This window comes from Aethalodelphis obliquidens, unplaced genomic scaffold (assembly GCF_003676395.1).
Source record: "Aethalodelphis obliquidens isolate GAN/ISIS:26980383/991018 unplaced genomic scaffold, ASM367639v1 scaffold12, whole genome shotgun sequence".
Taxonomy (NCBI): Eukaryota; Metazoa; Chordata; class Mammalia; order Artiodactyla; family Delphinidae; genus Aethalodelphis; species Aethalodelphis obliquidens.
Genome location: NW_020837956.1, coordinates 4,492,486 through 4,512,664, shown reverse-complemented (window position 1 = coordinate 4,512,664; position 20,179 = coordinate 4,492,486). Strand labels below are relative to the sequence as shown.

The following is a 20,179-nucleotide window of genomic DNA, read 5'->3' as shown; positions in this document are numbered from 1 at the left end:
TGGGCTTCTCTCCAGTTGTGGCACGCAGGCTCAGTAGTTGTGACACATGGGCTCCAGGGCACGTGGGCTCTGTAGTTGCAGCATGCGGGCTCAGTAGTTGTGGTTTGTGGGCTCACTAGCTGCAGCATGCCAACTTAGTTGCCCTGTCGCATGTGGGATCCTAGCTCCCCAACCAGGGATCAAACCCATGTCCTCTACATTGGAAGGTAGATTCTTAACCACTGGACAACCAGGGAAGTCCCAAAAACAATGTGATTTTGGATGGAATGTTGTATATATATCAGTTAGTTCCACCTGGCCTAATGTGTCATTTAAAGTCAGTTTTTCTTCATGATTTTCTGTCTGGATGATTTGTCCATTGATATAAATGAGATGTTAAAGTTCCCTTATATCAATTTTGTTACATCAGTTTCTCCCTTTGTGTTTGTTAACATTTGTCTCATGTATTTAGGTGCTCTTATGTTGGGTGCATAGATATATACTTATAATTGTTATAACTTCTTGTTGGGTTAATCCCTTGGTCATTATGTAATGTCCTTCTTTCTCTTGTTACAGTCTTTGTTTTAAAGTTAGTTTTGTCTGATATAATTATTGCTATCCCAGCTTTCTTTTCATTTCCACTTGCATGGAATACCTTTTTCCATTCCCCTCACTTTCAGTCTGTGTGTCTTTAGATCTGATGTGAGTCTCTTGCAGACAGCATATATACAGGTCTTGTTTTCATATCCTTTCAGTCACTCTATGTCTTTTGACTAGAGCGTTTAGTTCATTTACATTTAAAGTAATTATTGACAGATATGTACTTACTGCCATTTTGTCAGTTGTTTTCTGGTTGTTTTTATCATTCTTTTTTGTTCCTTTCTTCTTTTGCTCTCTTCCTTTGTGAGTTGATGATGACATTTAGTGTTATGTTTGGAATTCTTTCTCTTTTTTGTGTGTCTTGATTTTTGGTTTGTAGTTACTATGAAATTCATATATATATATGGAATTATTTTAAGTTGATGACCTCTTAAGTTTGAACACATTCTAACAACCCCTTCATTTTTACACCCACTCCCACACACACACGTTTTATGTTTTTGACATCACATTTTACATCTATTTGTTTTGTGTGTCCCTTAACTACTTGTTGTGGATATAGGTGATTTTACTACTTTTTTTTTTTTTTTTTTTTGTGGTATGCGGGCCTCTCACCATTGTGGCCTCTCCCATTGCGGAGCACAGGCTCTGGACGCACAGGCTCAGTGGCCATGGCTCATGGGCCTAGCCGCTCCGTGGCATGTGGGATCTTCCCGGACCGGGGCATGAACCCGTGTCCCCTGCATCAGCAGGCTGACTCTCAACCACTGCGCCACCAGGGAAGCCTGATTTTACTACTTTTGTCCTTTAACCTTCCTACCAGCTTTATAAGTCATGGATCTACTACCTTTATGGTATGTTTGTCTTTACCAATGAGATTTTTTCCTCCTGTAATTTTCATATTTCTAATTGTGGTCTTCTCTTTTTTGCTTAGAGAAATCCCTTTAACATTTTTTGTAAAGTTGATTTAGTAGTGCTATATTCTTTCAGCTTTTGATTATCTGTAAAATTCTCTACCGCTCCTTCAAATCTGAAGGATAGTTTTGCTGGGTAGAGGATTCTTGGTTGTAGGTTTTCCCCTCTCATAACTTTGAATATATCATGCCACTCCCTTTGGGTCTGTAGAGTTTCTTTTGAAAAGTCAGCTAATGGTCTTATGGGATTTCCCTTGTATGTAGCTAATTGCTTTTTCTTGCTGCTTTTAAGACTCTCTATTTTTAATTGTTGCCATTTTAATTATTATGTTTCTTCATGTGGACCTCTTTGAGTTCATCTTCTTTGTGATTCTCTGTGCTTCTTGGACCTGGACGTCTGTTTCCTTTCCCAAGTTAGGAAAAATTTCAGCTATTATTTCTTCAAATAAGTTCTCTGCCTCTTTCTCTTTCTTTTCTCTTTCTGAGACCCCTATAATGCAAATGTTAGTCTGCTTATGTTGTCCCAGAAGACTCTTAAACTAGCCTCATTTTAAAAAAATTCTTCTTTTCTGTTTAGATTGGGTGATTTTCACTATTCTGTCTTCCAGTTTGCTGATCTGTTCCTCTGTGTTTTCTAATATACATGAAATATACATTCATTTCTTCTAGTGTTTTTTTTTTTCAGTTTTGTAGTCTTCAGCTCTGTTTGATTCTTACATTTTCTAACTCTTTGTTAAACTTCTCACTGTGTTCACCCATTCTTCTCCTGAGTTCATTGAGCATCTTTATGATCATTACCTCAAACTCTATCAGGTAGATTACTTATCTCCACTTGGCTTAGTTCTTTTGGGGTTTTATTTTAATCCTTTGTTTGGAATTTATTCCTCTGTCTCCTCATTTTACCTAATTCTATGTGTTTATTTCTATGCATTAAGTAGGTCAGTTACACTTCCAAATCTTGTAGAAGTGGCCTTATGTAGCAGATGTCCTATGGGGTCCAGCAGCACATTCTCCTCTGGTCACCAGAGCTCTATGCTCTGTGGGTGTGCCCATATAAGCATATGCTCTATGTGGGCTGCATGGGCCCTTCTATTATGGCAGGATCAACTACTGTGGACAATCTGGTAAGTGGGGCTGGCCCCCAGCCCAGTTGGCTGCCAGGCCCTGCCTTGTGTGGTGGCTGCCAGCTGACTGGTGAGTTGGGGCTGGGTCCCAGGGCAGCTGGCTCTGGGTCTGGTAGGCCCTGGGGCTGATGTCAGCCTCTTGGTGGGTAGTAAGCCTCCAGTACTAATAGGCTAGAGGGAGGGCTCCAAAATGGCTCTTTCCAGTACAAGTAGAACAAGCTCCCCAAAATGGTTGCGGCCAGCATCTATGTCCCCAGGGAAGTCTCAGTTGTCTCCTGACTCTCTGGGATGCTTTCCAAGATCAGCAAGTGGGTCTAACCCAGGGTCCTTTCAAATTACTGCCTCTGCACTAGGACTTGGAGTGTGTGAGATTTTGCACATGCCATTTAAGAGCAGAGTTTCTGTTTTCTGAAACCTTATAGCTCTCCATGGATGCCAGCCCCCACTGGCCTTCAAAGCCAGCCATTCTGGGGGCTCATCTTCCCAGTGCAGGAACCCTGGGCTGGGGTTTTGACCCCTTGCTTCTTGGGGAGAACCTCTGAAGTTTTGATTATTCTCTCATTTGTGAATCGCCTACCCAGAGGTGTGGGTCTTGACTACACCCTATCTCTACCCCTCCTACCCATCTTGGTGTGGTTCCTTCATTATATCTTTAGTTGTGGAAAATCTTTTCTGCTAGTTTTCAGGCTGTTCTCATAGATAGTTGCTCTGTAAGTAGTTGTACTTTTGATGTGCTTGTGGGAGGAAGTGCGCTCAGGGTCTTCCTACTCCATCATGGCCACCAATTGATAAAATCTATCAATTCTTTCTTTCATAGAGTACATTTTTGGAGTTGTATTCAAAAAGTCATTGCCAAACCCTAGGTCCTATGCTATTTTCCAGGAGTTTTATAGTTTTGTGTTTTATATTTAGGTCTGTGATTCATATTGAGTTAATTTTTATGAATGGTGTAAAGTCTGCATCTAGATTCATTTTTTGTGTGTGTGCGGATTTCCAGTTTTTCCTACACCATTTATTGAGGGGACTACCTTTGCTCCATTGTATTGTCTTTGTCAAAGATCAGTTGACTACGTTTGTGTGGGTCTATTTCTGGGCTCTCTGTTTTGTTCCATTGAGAAACTTGTCTATTCTTTCACAAATACCATACTGTCTTGATTACTGTAGCTTTATATTTAGTCTTGAAGTTGGGCCATGGAAGTCTTCCAACTTTGTTTTTCTTTTTTTTTTGCAGTACATGGGCCTCTCACTGTTGTGGCCTCTCCCGTTGCGGAGCACAGGCTCCGGACGCACAGGCTCAGTGGCCATGGCTCATGGGACCAGCCGCTCCGTGGCATGTGGGATCTTCCTGGACCGGGGTATGAACCTGTGTCCCCTGCATCGGCAGGCTGACTCTCAACCACTGCGCCACCAGGGAAGCCCCAACTTTGTTTTTCTACTTCAATGTTGTGTTGGCCACTCTGGGTCTTTTGTCTTTACATATAAATTTTAGAATGTGTTTGTCAATATACACAAAATAACTTGGGGGCTTTCGATTGGGCTTGCATTGAATCTATAGATCAAGTCGGGAAGAAATGATGACTTGACAATATTGAATCTTCTAACCCACAGATATGTAATATCTCTCCATTTATTGAGTTCTTCTTTGATTTCTTTCACCAGAGTTCTATAGTTTTCCTCATATAGATCTTATACATATTTTGTTAGATTTTGCATAACGAAATATGTTTCATTTTCACGTGTGTTAATATAAATGGCATCACATTTTTAATTTCAAATTTCACTTGTTCATTGCTGGTATATAGGAAAGCTATTGACTTTTGTAAGTTAATCTTATATCCTAAAATCTTGCTATAATTGCTTATTAGTTCCAGATGTTTTTGCAGATTCTTTCAGATTTTCTACATAGGTGATCATGTCATCTACAAACAAAGACAGTTTTATTTCTTCCTTCCCGATCTACAGACCTTTTCTTTTCTTGCCTTGCTGCATTAGTCAGGACTTGTAGTGTGATGCTGGAAATGAGTGGGTGAGAGGGGATGCCCTTGCTTTGTTCCTGATATTTGCGAGAAAGTTTCTTTTCAGTTTCTTGCCAGTAAGTATGATGTTATCTGTAGATTTTTTGTCTATATTTTTCAAGTTGAGGGAGTAGCTTGAGTCATTCTTCTGTTATAGTTTTTTGTATCTGGCATTTCTTTTTGGTTCTTTCTTAGGATTCCCATCTCTCTGCTAACACTGCCCATTTGTTCTTGCATGCTGTCTATTTTATGCATTAGTCTCTTAGCATATTAATCATAGTTGTTTTAAATTTCCAGTTCAATAATCCCAACATCCTGCCATGTCTGAGCCTTGCTCTGATGCTTGCTTTGTCTCTTCAAACTATGTGTTTTGCATTTTAGTATGTCTTGTAATTTTTTTTGATAGCTGGAAATAATGTACTGAGTAAAAGAAACTGTTGTAAATAAGCCTTTAATAATGAGGTGGTAAGGTATGGGGGGAAGGAAAGTGTTCTTTAGTCTCTTACTTAGGTTTCAGTAATTTGTTGAGCCTGTATCTGGGTTGTGGAACTTCACCTGTGCTTTTCAGTGCCTCCCACCCCTTAGGTGGGATGAGGTTGCATATTTCCCTCTCCCCAGGTCAGTTAGGCTCTAATAAAACCCAATATGTTAGTCTCTGGTTAATTAGTTTCTCCTTAGAGTAGAACTTGTTAAGAAAAACAGAATGCTCTGGCATATTTCAAAATGGCTCATTTTTCCCCCTTCCTGCTGGAAGCATGAGGGAATTTTTCCTCCAATATTCACTTTGAGGACCTGGAGGTAAAACAGGTACGGGGGCTCCACTATGACTGGCTCCCCCTAGAGTTTTTATTTCTCAGACTTGTCTACACTGAGCCTCCAACAATTTGTCAATTACAGCTCAGGTTTCCCTACCTCAGAACTGACTCCTGTGGAGACTGCTACTCATGGGTTTCTGCTCCAGTAAGTTGTAATTCTCAATATTCATCTGTTGATCTCTCCAATTTGGTGGGGCAGCAGTTTGCCCTGTGACCTCACTTCTTTTATGGATCTAAGTTGTTAATTTTTCAGTTTGTTCAGGTTTTTACTTGTTATTAGGATTGAGTGGTGTCTTCCAAGCTTCTTACATGCTGAACTGGAAAACCACAGTCATTAAGTTTTCTACATACAGTTGCTGTCATAATTTCATTACTTTTTAATCCTAAGTATGAACAAGTAATCAATGATAATCTGACATTTGAAGAAAACCTTTTGTTACTCTTTTTTTTAATTAAAGTATAGTTAATTTACAAAATCATGTTGGTTTCAGGTGTATAGCACAGTGATTCAGTTTTATATATATTATATATATGTGTATATATATTATATATATATATTCCATTTCAGATTCTTTTCCCTTATAGGTTATTATAAAATATTGAGTATAGTTCCCTGTGCTATACAGTTGGTCCTTGTTGGTTATCTATTTTATATATAGTAGTGTGTATATGTTAATCTCAACCTCTTAATTTATCACTCTCCCCACCCCCTTTCTCCTTTGGTAATCATAAGTTTGTTTTCTATACCTGTGACTCTCTTTCTGTTTTATGAATAAGTTCACTTGTATCACATTTTTAGATTCCACATATAAGTGATATCATATGATATTTGTCTTCATCTGGCTTACTACCCTTAGTATGATAATCTCTAGGTCCATCCCTGTTGCTGCACAAAAGGTCTTGAAATTAACTGAAAAAATTTAGGAAACAGAAATTTTTAAAAAGATAAACTTGAATTAATGTGCTTAGAGAGATAAGAAAATCTCATACTTTTAAAAAAGGTTGTGAAGGTGGGTCTTCCCTGGTGGCACAGTGGGTAAGAATCCACCTGCCAATGCAGGGGACACGAGTTCGATCGCTGGTCCAGGAAGATCCCACATGCCACAGAGCAACTAAGCCAGTGTGCCATAACTACTGAGCCTGTGCTCTAGAGCCTGTGAGCTACAACTACTGAAGCCCATGCACCTAGAGCCCATGTTCCACAACAAGAGAAGCCACCACAATGAGAAGCCTGCGCACCGCGACAAAGAATAGCCCCTACTCGCCACAGCTAGAGAAAGCGCACGCGTAGAAACAAAGACCAGAAGCAGCCAAAAATAAATAAATTAGTTAATTTTTTTTAAAGTAATGGTTTTAAAAAATTAAAATAAAAAAGGTTGTGATGGCATGTTACAAAATAGAAATAAGCAGAGAACAGGTAAAGTTTTAGGAAGCTGAGATCATTGATATCTCCCCCCAAAATAGAGTAGGCTATAAAAAAAAGTAGTAAATAATATGAAAGAAACTTGGAGGATCAATCTGGAATGTCCAAGTTGTGAATAAGAGTTCAAAACCAAGTACCCTTTAAATGGAAGAAGATACATCATTTTGAAATTTCAGCATCATAGATAAAGAGAAGACAGAAAAGCTCTGAGAGAAAATTAGGTGACATAAAAGAAACAAGATATACAATAAAAATAGATTTCTTAATAGCTTCATTGGATAGCATCACAAAAATCAATGGTGACTCAAACTCATTATTGATGGTAGAAATTTACATTAAAACAAGATACCTCTTGTTGGTCAGAATGGCAAAAAATAGAAAGGTAGATAATAGCAAATGTTGAAGACAGTGTGGGGAGACAAGAACTCTCTTGCACTGATGGTATGATTGAAATGAGTAGAGTTATTCTGATAAGCAATCTGTCAGCACTTTCTGAAATTAGGAAACCACATATTCAACCCTTAACACAGACCATACACAAAAATGAACTTTAGTTGAATCACAGACCTACCACAAGGTGAAACAAAAGCATCAACCATGTAAGAAAAGACTGAAACATTTGACTACATTAAAATTAGAAACTTTCTGTTTACTGAAAGATACTATAAAGAAAGAGAAACCATAAGTCATAGAATAGGAGAAGATATTCCCAACATGTTCTACTGACAAGGGACCTGGATCCAGAATATATAAGGAACTTATTCAAAAGATCAATAAGAAATGGACTATAGGGAGTTCCCTGGTGGTCCAGTGGTTAGGACTTGGCGCTTTCACTGCCAGGCCACAGGTTCAAACCCTGGTCGAGGAACTAAGATCCCATAAGCTGTGTGGTGAAGCAAAAAAAAAAAAAAGGATAATAAAAAGAGGAAAGGACTTTGGCATCTCTCAAAAGTGGAAGTACAAATAGTTAATAAATATATTAAAAAGCAGTCATTCCATCGATAAACAAGGAGATAAAAATTAAAATCACAACGGAAATCTACCACAGAAGCATCAGTTTGGCAAAAATTAAGAGGTCTGACAATATAAAGTATTTGCAAGGATGTGAAGTAATGGGAACTTTTGTATATTGCTTATGGGAGTGTAAATTGGTACGACTTTAAAAGCACTTTGGTAGAGTATAGTAAAGTTGAAGATACGCATATATTATGAACCAGCCATTTCACTTCTAAATGTATATGCTAGAGAAATGTTTAAACATGTATATCAGGAAGTGTATATAGGAATGGCTGTACTGGCAACATTATTCAAAATCAGCCTAAACTGGAATCAACCTAAAATATCCAACAGCAATTGAATAAATAAATTGTGACATATTTGCAGATTGAAGTACTATACGGCAATGAAAATGAATGAACTATAGCTACAAGAAATAGCATGGTTTGATCACAAAACAATACTGAGTGAAGAAAACAAGACAGAAAAGAATACTGGTATTTATATAAAATTCAAAACAGTCAGAACTAAACTATATATATTTTTAAAAGATGCGTATTTGACAGAACTATAAAGACAAGGAAAAAATTACTATAAAAGTCAGGATAATAATTATCTCTGGAGGGAAAGAGGGAGGGAGTTGTGATCAGGAAGAGACACATGGCATAAGGGCTTTGGGGATGCCAGCGATGTTTCCTCTCTGGATCTGCATAGTGATTACATAATTGTTCACTAATTATTCACTATATCGCATCTATGTGTTTTATGTGTTTTCTTTATTTCATGATCTCAAAAGTTAATGAAAAGCATATATACATATAGTTTTTAAAAATCCGGCATATATGTATTGCAAGACCATGACTGGATTAATTTTTTTTCAGGGACTGCATGTGACCAAATCAGAGCCAATGAAACACAAGTGAGACTTTTGCCAAGACTTACAGAAAAGAGACTTTTGCTCTTTTTCAGGGCCTTTTCCCACTCCAGAATAATTCGGAGCTCCTATCGTGGCAATTCTTCCTCCACTGGCTGCTCTAGTCTAATCTATTCTAGTGTGGGCCAACCTAATGGGTTTAATATGAAAATAATCAGCTGAATATCCATCCATTTTGTCCCAACCTCTGGTCAGCTCTGTGGGAGGTATAAGACAAGGGAAAGATATGGTCCTTTTTCTCCAATGATCTGAAAATCTAATTTTGGAAACAGGATTAAAACACATGAAATGGGCTATGATGGTTTGTGCAGGACTGAAATGCAGCTACACACCTGTTAAAGGAAGTACATTTAGGAGCTAGCGAAATTCTCTCAGCCCCAGTCTTCTCAAATTCCTTCATAGCCAGACTACCAGGAAAGGATGTGCTTGTCACCAAAATCCAGATGCTTTAACCTGTGCAAATTCAAATTTACTTGAAAGTGGCACAGGGCTTCCCTGGTGGCACAGTGGTTGAGAGTCCGCCTGCCGATGCAGGGGACACGGGGTCGTGCCCCGGTCCGGAAAGATCCCATATGCCGCGGAGAGGCTAGGCCCATGAGCCATGACCGCTGAGCCTGTGCATCCGGAGCCTGTGCTCTGCAACGGGAGAGGCCACAGCAGTGAGAGGCCTGCGTACCGCAAAAAAAAAAAAAAAAGTAAGAAAGTGGCACAAATAGGGAAATATTAGAAATTAGAGGGAATTCCCTGGTGGTCTAGTGGTTAGGGCTCCATGCTTCCACTGCAGGGGGCATGGGTTCGATCCCTGGTCGGGGAACTAAGATCCCACATGCCACAAGGAACAGCCAAAAAGAAAAAAAAAAGAAGTTAGAGTCTTGTGTCAAACAGAAATGAGTATAAATGTTCACCAAAAGATATATAGTAGACCACTTATATGAGGTACTTAGAGTAATCAAAATCACAGAGACAGAAAATAGAATGGTGGTTGCCAGGGCCTGGGAGGAGGGGGAATGGGGAATTTGTATTTACTGAGTACAGAATTTCAGTTTTATAAGATGGAAAAAGTTATAGAGATGGATGGTGGTGATGGTTGCACAAAATTATGTGTTTAATACTACTGAAATACATGCTAAAAAAATGATCAAGATGATGGATGTTAACTAGACTTATTGTGGTGATCATTTTGCAATAAATACAAATATTGAATCATGTTGTACATCTGAAATTAGTATAATGTTTATACGTCAATTATATCTTAATTTTGAAAAATGGTTATGTTATATGTATTTTATCACAATAAAAAATATTAGGAAAAAGATACTAGGAAGTTCAGAGAAACACTATTCATAATGCCTCACCACTTTGCCCCCCCGCCACAACAATGACCCAAATGGCCAACAAATATAGAATGGATAAATTGTTGTATAGTCACACAGTGGAATTCGTTACAGCATATAGAATAAACAAACCATTACTGCTGCATGTAAAAACATGATGTTTAATGAGAGAAGCCAGAGATGAAAGAGTACATATTGTATGATTCCATTTATATTAAGTATAAAATTAGGCAAAAACAAATTTGTGCTCTTACAAGTTGGGCTGGTATGCACCCTGATGGGAGTAAGGGAGGTTATTGACTCGCGGAGGGCATTAGAGTCTCTGTGATACTGGCAGTTTTTGGTTCTCAGTCTCAGTATTTGGATGTTTGGCCTGAAAATTCAATGGACTGTGCACTGACGTGCACTTTGCAGGATGTCAGTTACACCTCAGTAAAAAGTTACTACAATAAGAAATTTTAAAATAAAAAATTGGTTTCTATATAGCTTCTACTTCATTTTACAGATGTGAAAATTGAGGCTCAGAAAGGTTAAATGACATCACACTGTCACATGGCTGTCAAGAAAGGGAATTGAAAATGACCAAGGTGTGAGGGCTGCAAGTTCTGTGCACTTTCGCCTAGCTTCAGAGTAATTGCTGAGAGTTCACAAGGTTTCAGTTTGTTTGTGTTGTTTTTCAAGGGCAGAGTGGGAGTGGGGAGTGGGAACCAGGGCAGAGGAAGTAGACTCCGGAGCAATACATGCAAAGCACCTAGCCCAGAGTTTGGCACATAGGAGAGCCTTCATACATGCTACGGTTGCCTTCCACACACCCCCTTTTGCAGGGAAATGAAATGGAGAGAATGTTGAAGAGTGCTGGTAGCTCTGGAGTGGACACTGCTCACCTCAGGACAAAGTGACCGGATTGGAGCCTCTCCCTCTCCATGGGAGAACGAAGCTCTCCTGTAGGTGGGCATGTGGAGGGAGGGCTTCTGACTCAGGCTCAAATTCCCTGCTATTTGTAGGGCAAGTGAGAATCAGGACAAGAAAGTGGGGGTAGAGACCTAGTGTGGGAAGGGGGGTTCCCTACACCTCGATGGCCAAAAAGGGGTGTGTGTGTAAGAAGGTGGGCTCTTTCGTGTGCTCTCTGCTGACATTCTTGCTGGTCTCTTCCTTCATGTCAGCTGAGCAGGGCGGAACGTATGCACTGAACTGATTCCTGCTTAGACACAAGATGACCCTGTGCTCTGAGTTCCTCAGCATCTTAGAAACCCGTGTTTCTAAGGTCTGGAAGCCAGTATTGTCCCTTTAGCCAGAGGGGCAGCAAAGGTTTTCCCTTGAAGCGTCGCTGCCAGCCATAGATTTCACATCAGGACAGCGCCACCTAGTGGCTACGTATGGAAGTCCAGCCCGGGCTCCCTCCCCTCAGCCCACTATTGGCTCTGGGAGCGAGTTTAGCTGGGGAGGAGGAGTTTAGGGAGGTTCCAGACACTGCCCTTTACACACCGCTTCCAGGAGTCCTTGATCCCTAGGCTGCCAGTTCCGCACAAGTCGGCCCTTAATCACATCCTGTCCTGGGTTGCCCTCTGTTTCATGTGTAATCATTTAAAATCATTTTGTCTATTCAATTAGACTAAGGTTTTGAGGCTAGGGCTACTAGGATCACATCTCTTTAGATTTGGATGGGAATTTAGTATTCTCTAATCTGACCCACACGTTTTTCAGACGGGAAAGGAAGATGTTGAGGGGTGAGGGGAATTGCCCAGCTACTTAACAATGTATTTTGGACCAGAGCCCAGATCTCCTGATGACTCCCAGATCAGTGCTTTCCAACATACCATGCTATCTCTTTGTGTCATCCACAGTGCTTGCACACGGTAGGCACCTGATACATATAGGTGCTCCATAGATACGGCCTGACTGATTGTTGCCCTCACAACCCTGCCTGCTACCAAAGTGAGTTTTCAGTTGTCATCTGGGCCACCTCCCAGTTCTGTGCATCTTGCGAGTTATGATCAATTAAAGTGGCCACTCTCACCATAGTAAGCCACTGTCTGCTCCATTTATAAGGCACACAGTGTGGGTTCAAGGGAAGAGGAAACAAAGAGGAGACACACACTTTAAAGCAGATGCCCCAATCCCAGCATCCATACAGACCAAGTGGCTACTGTGGGCTTCATGGGCTCTACCTCAGTGCTTCCCAAACTGTGATGTGCATCTAAACCTCCTGAGAATCTTGTTAAAACAATATTCTGATTCAGTAGGTCTTGAGTGGGACCTGAGATTCTGCATTTCTAACAGGACCCTGGATGCTCCTGATGCCACCCTTTGAGGAGCAAGGAGCAAGGGTGCTCTGGACCCCTACCTGGTCCAGGGTGTCGTAGAGTGCCAGAAGCCCACCCTGAGCCTCTCCCTCCATCTCAGCCCTGCTGCAGTCCCTTAGACCTCGACTTCAAGGAAAAAGGAAAGGGGCTGAAGCAATGGTGAGCATGGTGACCCCTGGGTGAGTCATTCCAAGTCACTTTCCTCACCCCATCCCCTGCTCCTCCCAAAGATCCTGCCTCCAAACAGTCTGAAGAGGAAGGCAGGGTTGAACCCCACCAAAACACTGCACAGAAAGAGGGGGATAGGCTTGCTGTTGACATGCCCCACAGTTTTCCCGAGGAACAGGCCTGCTTGGCTGCCATTTTATGTCTGGGTGCTATGACATCCCTACAGCCACAGAGTTCTCTTTATTTTTTTAAGCTTTATTTATTTATTGGCTGCTTTGGGTTTTAGTTGGGGCACGTGGGATCCTTCATTGCAGCGCGAGGGCTTCTCTCTAGCTGTGGTGATCGGGTTTCCCGTGGGCTCCAGAGCGCGTGGGCTCAGTAGTTGTGGCCCACGGGCTTAGTTGCCCCGTGGCACGTGGGATCTTAGTTCCCCAACCAGGGATGGAACCAGCATCCCCTGCATTGCAAGATGGATTCTCAACCACTGGACCACCAGGGAAGTCCCCAGAGTTCTCTTTTTAACACAAAAGATATCTTAATTTATATAGTTTAATTATGAGATATATTTATAGTTTACATATATTTTCATTTTTACTATTCTTTTGCTACCACTAAACACACCCCAAAAAGTTCATTAATATTAAATTAAAGAAAGGAAGGAAAGGGGAATTTATTGAGCTACTACTATGTGACCAATACTGTGGTATTTTCATACATGTTATCTCACTCCTTACAATGCCCCTGCCTACATAGGTGTTATTACCCTATTTTATAGATGAGAACACTGAAGCTCAATGAGGTTGGGTAACTTATCCAGGACTACCTAGCAGGGATAGGAGCCCAGATAAGTTTGACTGAAAAGTTTCTCTCCACCATAATGATAATAAATACGAATAATTGCATTGTATTTACCATGGACCAGACACTGCTCTAAGCACATATATTAACTCATATAATCTTCACATCAACCTTATGAGGCAGGTACTATAATCACTCCTATTTTACAGATGAAGAAACTGAGGCACAGATAGGCCAAATTACTGGCCCAAGGTCATACAGCTAATAAGTGATGGAGCTGGGATTTCAATACAGTCAGTCTGGTTCCAGAGAAGTGCTCTCAAACACTGTTCCACAATGCCTGTCAATTTCCTATCAATTTCTTAAATCTCACAATTAAGTGGAAGTCACCGCCCCCATTGTTATGTTACCCTTTCCTTATTCAGTGTATACTGTACCACCTGGAAAAATTCCCATTTGCCACATTAGTAAACACCTACATATTTGTTTTCTAACTAGGACTGCCTAGGGCTTTGGACCTTCTTCATACCCGGTGAAGGCTGGGATTTCCTTGGAGAACCCTCTTCCCCATTGGCTGGAAGTTGAAGGAGTCTGAAAAAGTTTGGAGAGTCATGTGCTTCTCCATCAACCCATCACCCTATTCCACCGTGTGCAGCTGGCCTAAGACAGAGACAAAAGGATGAGGCTGGCCGGGAATGTTTTGTCACTCTATTATTTTTCAATTCATTTCCTCTTTACCTATCACACTCCTGAGTCTTGTTTTCCTACCTGAAGGAATCCAGAGGGTGAAGGGAGCTTCATATTTCTGAGTGCACAGAAGTTGCAACCTTATGTTCCTATCCCAGCTGTCCCTCTAGCTGTGTGACTATAAGCAGGTTTTTTGAGATTTTTTTTTTTAACTTTAGTTTTCTCACCTGTAAAGTGGGGATAATGAGAATCTCCTTTAAAGGACTGCTGCATAAGAATAATGAATTTGAGTGCCTTGCTTATCATAGGCCCATCAAGAGTAGCTATTTATTAATGCAATTTATAAATACATCCCTTCTGAGTGAATGAATGAGTTGAATGAATATAAGGGAAGGTTAAGAAGTCTAGCCTGACTCCCCCCCAAACCAGAAAACAACTCCTTTAACTTCTTTAAACATGTACATTTAGAAATTTATTATTTTGGGTGAGAACTGTGTAAAAACAGAACACTAAAGGTTGGATGAGAAACCTCCAAGGACAAACTTCCTCAACTTTATAGCTTTGCTGGGGGCTAAGCTAACTCAGCAACTGGGGATAGGACAAGGCTCTCAAACCCTCCTTTGCTTCATCCCTGACCCAGCTTCAAATTCAAGCCCAAGGCTTTCCACTGGAGACTTCCAGAATGACAGGATATATTTCTTTTGGGGGGAAGGAGGGATGAAGAGGGAGAAGGGGAGTGCATTATATGACCACTTTCTATGAGCAGAGCAAAGCAATTAATTTTGTTGCTGCTTTTGGAAAGAAAAAAGTTATTGAAGAAACTTAAGGCCCTCTGGTAATATGAGTGCACCTACTCATAAGACTGAAAACTTTTTTGAAAAGAAGAAAGTCTGAAAGCAGAAAAGAGTTTTTCTTGTCTCTAAGAAGATAATAGACTTTAAAATAAGATGGTCGTTTTTTTATTGGTCTTTTTTATGATTGTTATGTCTAATGAATGGGGTATTTTCATAATGAATGAATGGCTTGAAAACCAATTTATCCTCCAGATCAAGGTACATCTGGTCTACTGATTGTAACATCCTTGCTTTTTTACTTTAATGGGTTGTGTTTGACTTGTAAAAATAAAATAAAATGCAATTAACATCACCCATATGTTCAATGCAATGAACACATGACTCATAAGTTTTAAAGTTTCTGGGACTGGGTTTCTAATGTATTTACAATGGGTCATAAAAGTGGGTGAGAGAAACTAGTCTCCCAAGTTGGGGTGTCTATTTATCATCTACTGGCATCTATGACACTTCAGAGTTAAGACAGAAATCATCCAGGAAGAAACGACTACTGTTGACTCATCAATCCATGAACTTGTTACTAATTACAGTGTCTCAGTTTCCCTATTATATAAAATGAAGTTGTCACCTGCCTGCCTCTCTGAAGTGTTTGGAAAGCCCAAGGAGATAACAGCCGGAGTATTTTGAAACTACAGAATACATTTTACGTGCTAAATAATAATAATAACAATAATAACAGGGAGTCTTTAATAACAGGGGTCCTTTAATAATACTCATCAAGCAGAATAACATTACTAAGCAGTAGGAGCAGGACTCTGCCTTCTTAATCGTTAGTTTGTATCGTGGGAAATTGGTGGGGGATGGGCACCTCGTTCAGGTGGGTTCTTGTGCCTGAGGAGGCAGAGCCCCTCAGTAAGGCTGGTCTCTTCAGCTAACGCTTGGCTGCCTTTAGGAAGACACCGTTCGTGCAGTTGAGCGAGGAGTGGACAGACGCCTCATAGTTCAACTCCTGTGCCCAGGGAACATGATTTAAATTCTTCTATTCCTAGATGGTTGGGGGAAAGAAGGAAAGGTACTTCTGGGACCTTAAAAAGTCGTAGACAGGATGGTCTGGCCGATGCGCCAGTGTGGCCACCCAATCCTGCCACAAGATGGCGACAATCCAGCTGGAAACACCTGCCCGGGCTGGCCCTGTGGGTTTCCAGGCGGGGAAGGCTTTCCTCTCTCAGACACAAAGAAGGGATCTTTCGAGCCGGGAAGGGTATCCGAGCGTTTGGGTGCTTGTAGAGCGGGGATTAGGAGCCTTTGCCACGACAAAGTCGGCCCCGAGAAGAAGCAGGCGACTTCCTTCTCACACTCGTGGGCTTCAACTTCACGGGGCTGAAAAACCTGAGGGGAATTTGTGCAAAAGCACCCGAGAAATTCCAGGTTTGACCCCTCCCTCTGCCTAGAGGCCGTCCAGATGCTTCCCGTACCGGCGACATTCCCGGGATTCCGGCAGGGGGAGCGGGTGCTTCCCGGGGCAGGGCGCGTTCAGCCCGGCGGTGCTCCCGCCCTTCGCGGCCCGGACCCGGTTGGGAGAGCGGCTCGGACCGGCGTTGGGCGGGACAAGCCTCACCCGCCCCGCCTTTGGGGCCGCGGTGCCTTTGAGGCGCGGGACCCCGTAGTTGAGCCCCCGAGAGGGCTGCGCTCCTAGGCTTTAAATCCGGGCAGCAGCCACAAAGGCGCTCCCTCCTCTTTCGCTGCACATTTTGCCTGGGAAAAGGTCTGCAGGCCTTCCGGGGCTTGGGGGCAGGGGTTCTCTTTGTTTTCTTTTCTTCTGTTTCGTTTTGAATGCAAGGAACCGCCACACCCGCGTTTGTCTCTGTCGGGAGTAAACTTGCTTTGAAACATAGAGCTGTTAGGAAACACACAGATTCCCATCTCCAAGTCGCAGTGAGGTTTCCAGTGCCGTGTATGGGAGCCTCCGGGGCTGCCGAGCCTGGGTCTGGCCAGCCTGGCCTCCATCTTGCAACCCTTGGCCTGACTGTAGCAGCCCTGGGCAGATCCCTGCTCCTCCAGCCCGGGTCTTGGCCAGCACTGGGGAGCAGGGAGGGGAAGCCCAGAACAACGACGGGATCACTGGCCCCAGCCTGGCCTCAGTTGGCCATTTATCTGATCACCCTTCTGGGGTGTAGGGTGGGAGTAACAGTGAGCGCTGATTGAACAGGTGCCACAAACAATTGTTACCTTGTTTAAGCCTTACACGCTATTATTCTCTCCATTTTATAGAGGAGGAAACCAAGGCTTAGAGATGTTGAGTAATTTGCCCAAGGCCACACAACTCTTAAATAGTTGGTCTGGGATTTGAAGCCATATCATTTCTCCAAAGCACCAGGCTGTAGTACCTCCTTAGGCAGCTCCCACAGCAGCACTGGGAGACAACCGGGTCAAGTATAAAGACATACTCCATGCTGTGACTGTGCTTACACTGGGGGTGGGGGAGTGGAGACCAAGGATATTTTGGACTCTTCTCGCCTTTGTGTGCTGGGCCATTCTGGCCTGCCTTCTTTCCTTCCTTCCACAATTGTTTACTGAGTGCATATGATATACCAGGGACTTGCCTAGGCCCTGAAATATCAAGGGAACAAGGTAGATGACACTATGTGACCTTTGGCAAGTCCCTTAATGTGCTAGTTTTTAAGCTATTGTCTCTCACCCCCACCCATCTTCTGTATGTGGCTTTAAACACTGCGGCTAGGGATTCTGCAAACCACATTTCTCCTTTGCCGCTGCTCTCTGTTAAGCTCTGCCAATAGGGGCACTTGAGGGAGACTCAAGGCAGGAGGAGGAGGAAGGACACACTCCTTTCTGCTGGCTTGCTATCCCTATCAGATTCACCCCAGCATCAGTGGTAGGTTGTGGCCTCCATGCTCCTTCAGCACCCCTATGCAGTATCATTGTGCCCCTCAGGTGTATCAGCACCAGGGGGGCAGCCACCCCTCTGCAGTCTGAGCCCAGGCTCTGGGGGGCCCTCCTCTGACCTCCTAGGTTTTCGTAACCCAACCTCTTTCCTTCGTTTTCTGGTCCTGGGATGGTAACTGCTTCCTCCAGTTACTATCTCTGTTACGTCAATGTTCCCTTTTTTCCCAGTCCTCCAATACCTATAACCAGTGATGTGCTGGTAAATATTTAATAACCAGCTCTCCGGAAAACAAAAACAAAAAGAAACCTGATTTGTAATATATACGATTTTTGTAATATAGATCATTCACCATGTATAATTTTCAACTATCAAGATGGCATCGCTGAATTTCACAAGCTGGTGTGAACAGTTTGAGTACACAAATGCCTGCAACCAATCCCCTATAATGAATTCTCTCTCTTGAAGGACCTAATATGCTTTCTGTTTTCATGACTGGGCCCTGACTGATAACACTTAAGCTTCTGGGAATTGATTTTTTTACTGTAAAATGGAACTACTACCATTTCTTCCATCTGACTCACAGAGTTGTTGGAACAATATGACATAACACAAATAAAACACTCTGAAAACTACTTTTTAAAATTGGGGACTATAACACAATTCTTGGGCATTTCTTCTAGAAGGATATAAAGCTGGGATGATGAAAGTAGGCAAAATATTTGAATGATAGCTCACAGAAGTGTTCCAGGTGCCTTTAGAACCCAGAGTGACCTCAGACAAGGTGTGGAGTCTGGTGACTCAGAATCAGGGCTGTGGTCACGGCAGTAACTGGGCTATGATGTTACTACGTGTGTGTAGATTGTTTTTCAAGGACTCTAGGACTAAATATTGTGCAAATCAAGAAAGCACGCAAAACCAAGGGGTAAACAATTGATATCATCTAACAGCACATATGTGGAGCAGCACTGGAGTTTTACACATTGCACTACTCAGTTGTACAAAGGAAATAAAACTTCTTTATCTTTCCATAACTGATCTAATTTCCCCCTCAAATTCCCAACCCATGAGTAGTGAGAGGTGGAAAAGTTTCAAATCATCCGTATCTCCATTTGTTCCATTTAAATAATCTCTTTTGAATGATCCAGAGTTTGCAAAAATGCTCAGTTCTCTCCATTTCCTCTCCCACTCCTTTTTAAAAGACATTTGGGGTAAGTGGGAGCTTATATGACCTCACAGCACCAGGAGAGAGGAGGACTCAGATCCACATGTTTCCTGCTTCCTAGCCTGGCCTCTGGACTGGCCTCATCCAATCTTTTGTTTCTCACTGGCACACATACCTGGAGCCTGAGTTCTCAGACACACTCCTTCTGATTTTAAAAAGCATCTACATACTGGCGTTTTTTTCATCCTGACTCCAGATTGGCTATTCCATCAGGCCTAAGCCCCTTTGTGTTACCTTACTAAGGCAGTTGGGAATTCCTAGATACGCTATATGCCACACACAGGCTATAGAGAAGTGCCTCTGCTCTCCTGCCTTCTCTGAGACCACACCATCATTCTTTCCAGGTTGGATATAGAGAAGCTAAAGTCTGGGCTCCTAGAGGCCTGCAGCCTCTCCAGATCATGCCCTGAGAATGGAGTCACCAAATCCAATTAACCTGGGCTCCCCGATGCCCAGCCAGATGTCTCTACAGTCTCCTGACCTTGAGGTTCAGCCAGGAAGGAGGGCCTAGAACCCCGGCATTGGCATTTGACCATCTCTATCTCCCTCTGGATCTACTGTCTCTCCTTTCCCACACATGTCCATCTTCAGAATGAACAATCCTCACCATAGCCTCCTATCCTGTGGGACACCAGGCCTCATGGATAACAGCTAAAGGAGTATCTTCTCTATTCTGGTCTGGGTTGATATGGGAGCCTCAGTAACTCTAGGATCTATGAGTTACAGAGGATGAAAATAACATTGGTTTAGTACTCTCAAAATATTGTCCCTATTATATATGTATACTTCAAAACAATCAACAAAAACAGAATACAGTAACAATTCTGACCAATGTTCTACCAATAATAAAGTATTTTTATAGTTAAATAAAAATCCTTGGTTCCTCTGCTTACTAAAGTCATGCATACTTATTATAAAACCAACAAAACAACCTAAAATACAGTTCTAAATGTTCAATGAAGGGAGGAGAGTTCCTCAGTTCTGGTTTGGCCAAGGCCCACTGCTCATGGAACAGCACAGCTTACAAGAGGTTTCTCCTTTAGAAGGTGCCGGGGTCTGTTCAGGGGCTAGCAGCATTGTCCTTTCTACGCCACTGGCAATCTTCTCTCTTCCTTTTGAGAGTCAGAGCCCAGCAAGGATATTTTCCCTTGAGTTTGGGGATTATGAGCTA

General features: G+C 42.2%; 1 long non-coding RNA gene across 6 annotated transcripts in view; it reads right to left on the bottom strand.

Moving 5' to 3' along the window:
• The window catches only part of LOC113623736 (uncharacterized), a 338,863-nt gene that overhangs the window by 158,712 nt on the left and 159,972 nt on the right, over positions 1–20,179 (bottom strand). Inside the window, exon 6 of one of the 6 annotated variants that reach the window (XR_003434039.1) lies at positions 15,625–16,745. The exons of the other annotated variants lie outside the window; for them this stretch is intronic. This is a non-coding gene — a long non-coding RNA (uncharacterized LOC113623736). Of the gene's footprint in view, positions 1–15,624; positions 16,746–20,179 lie in introns of those variants that run through there. 6 annotated transcript variants of the gene reach the window in all.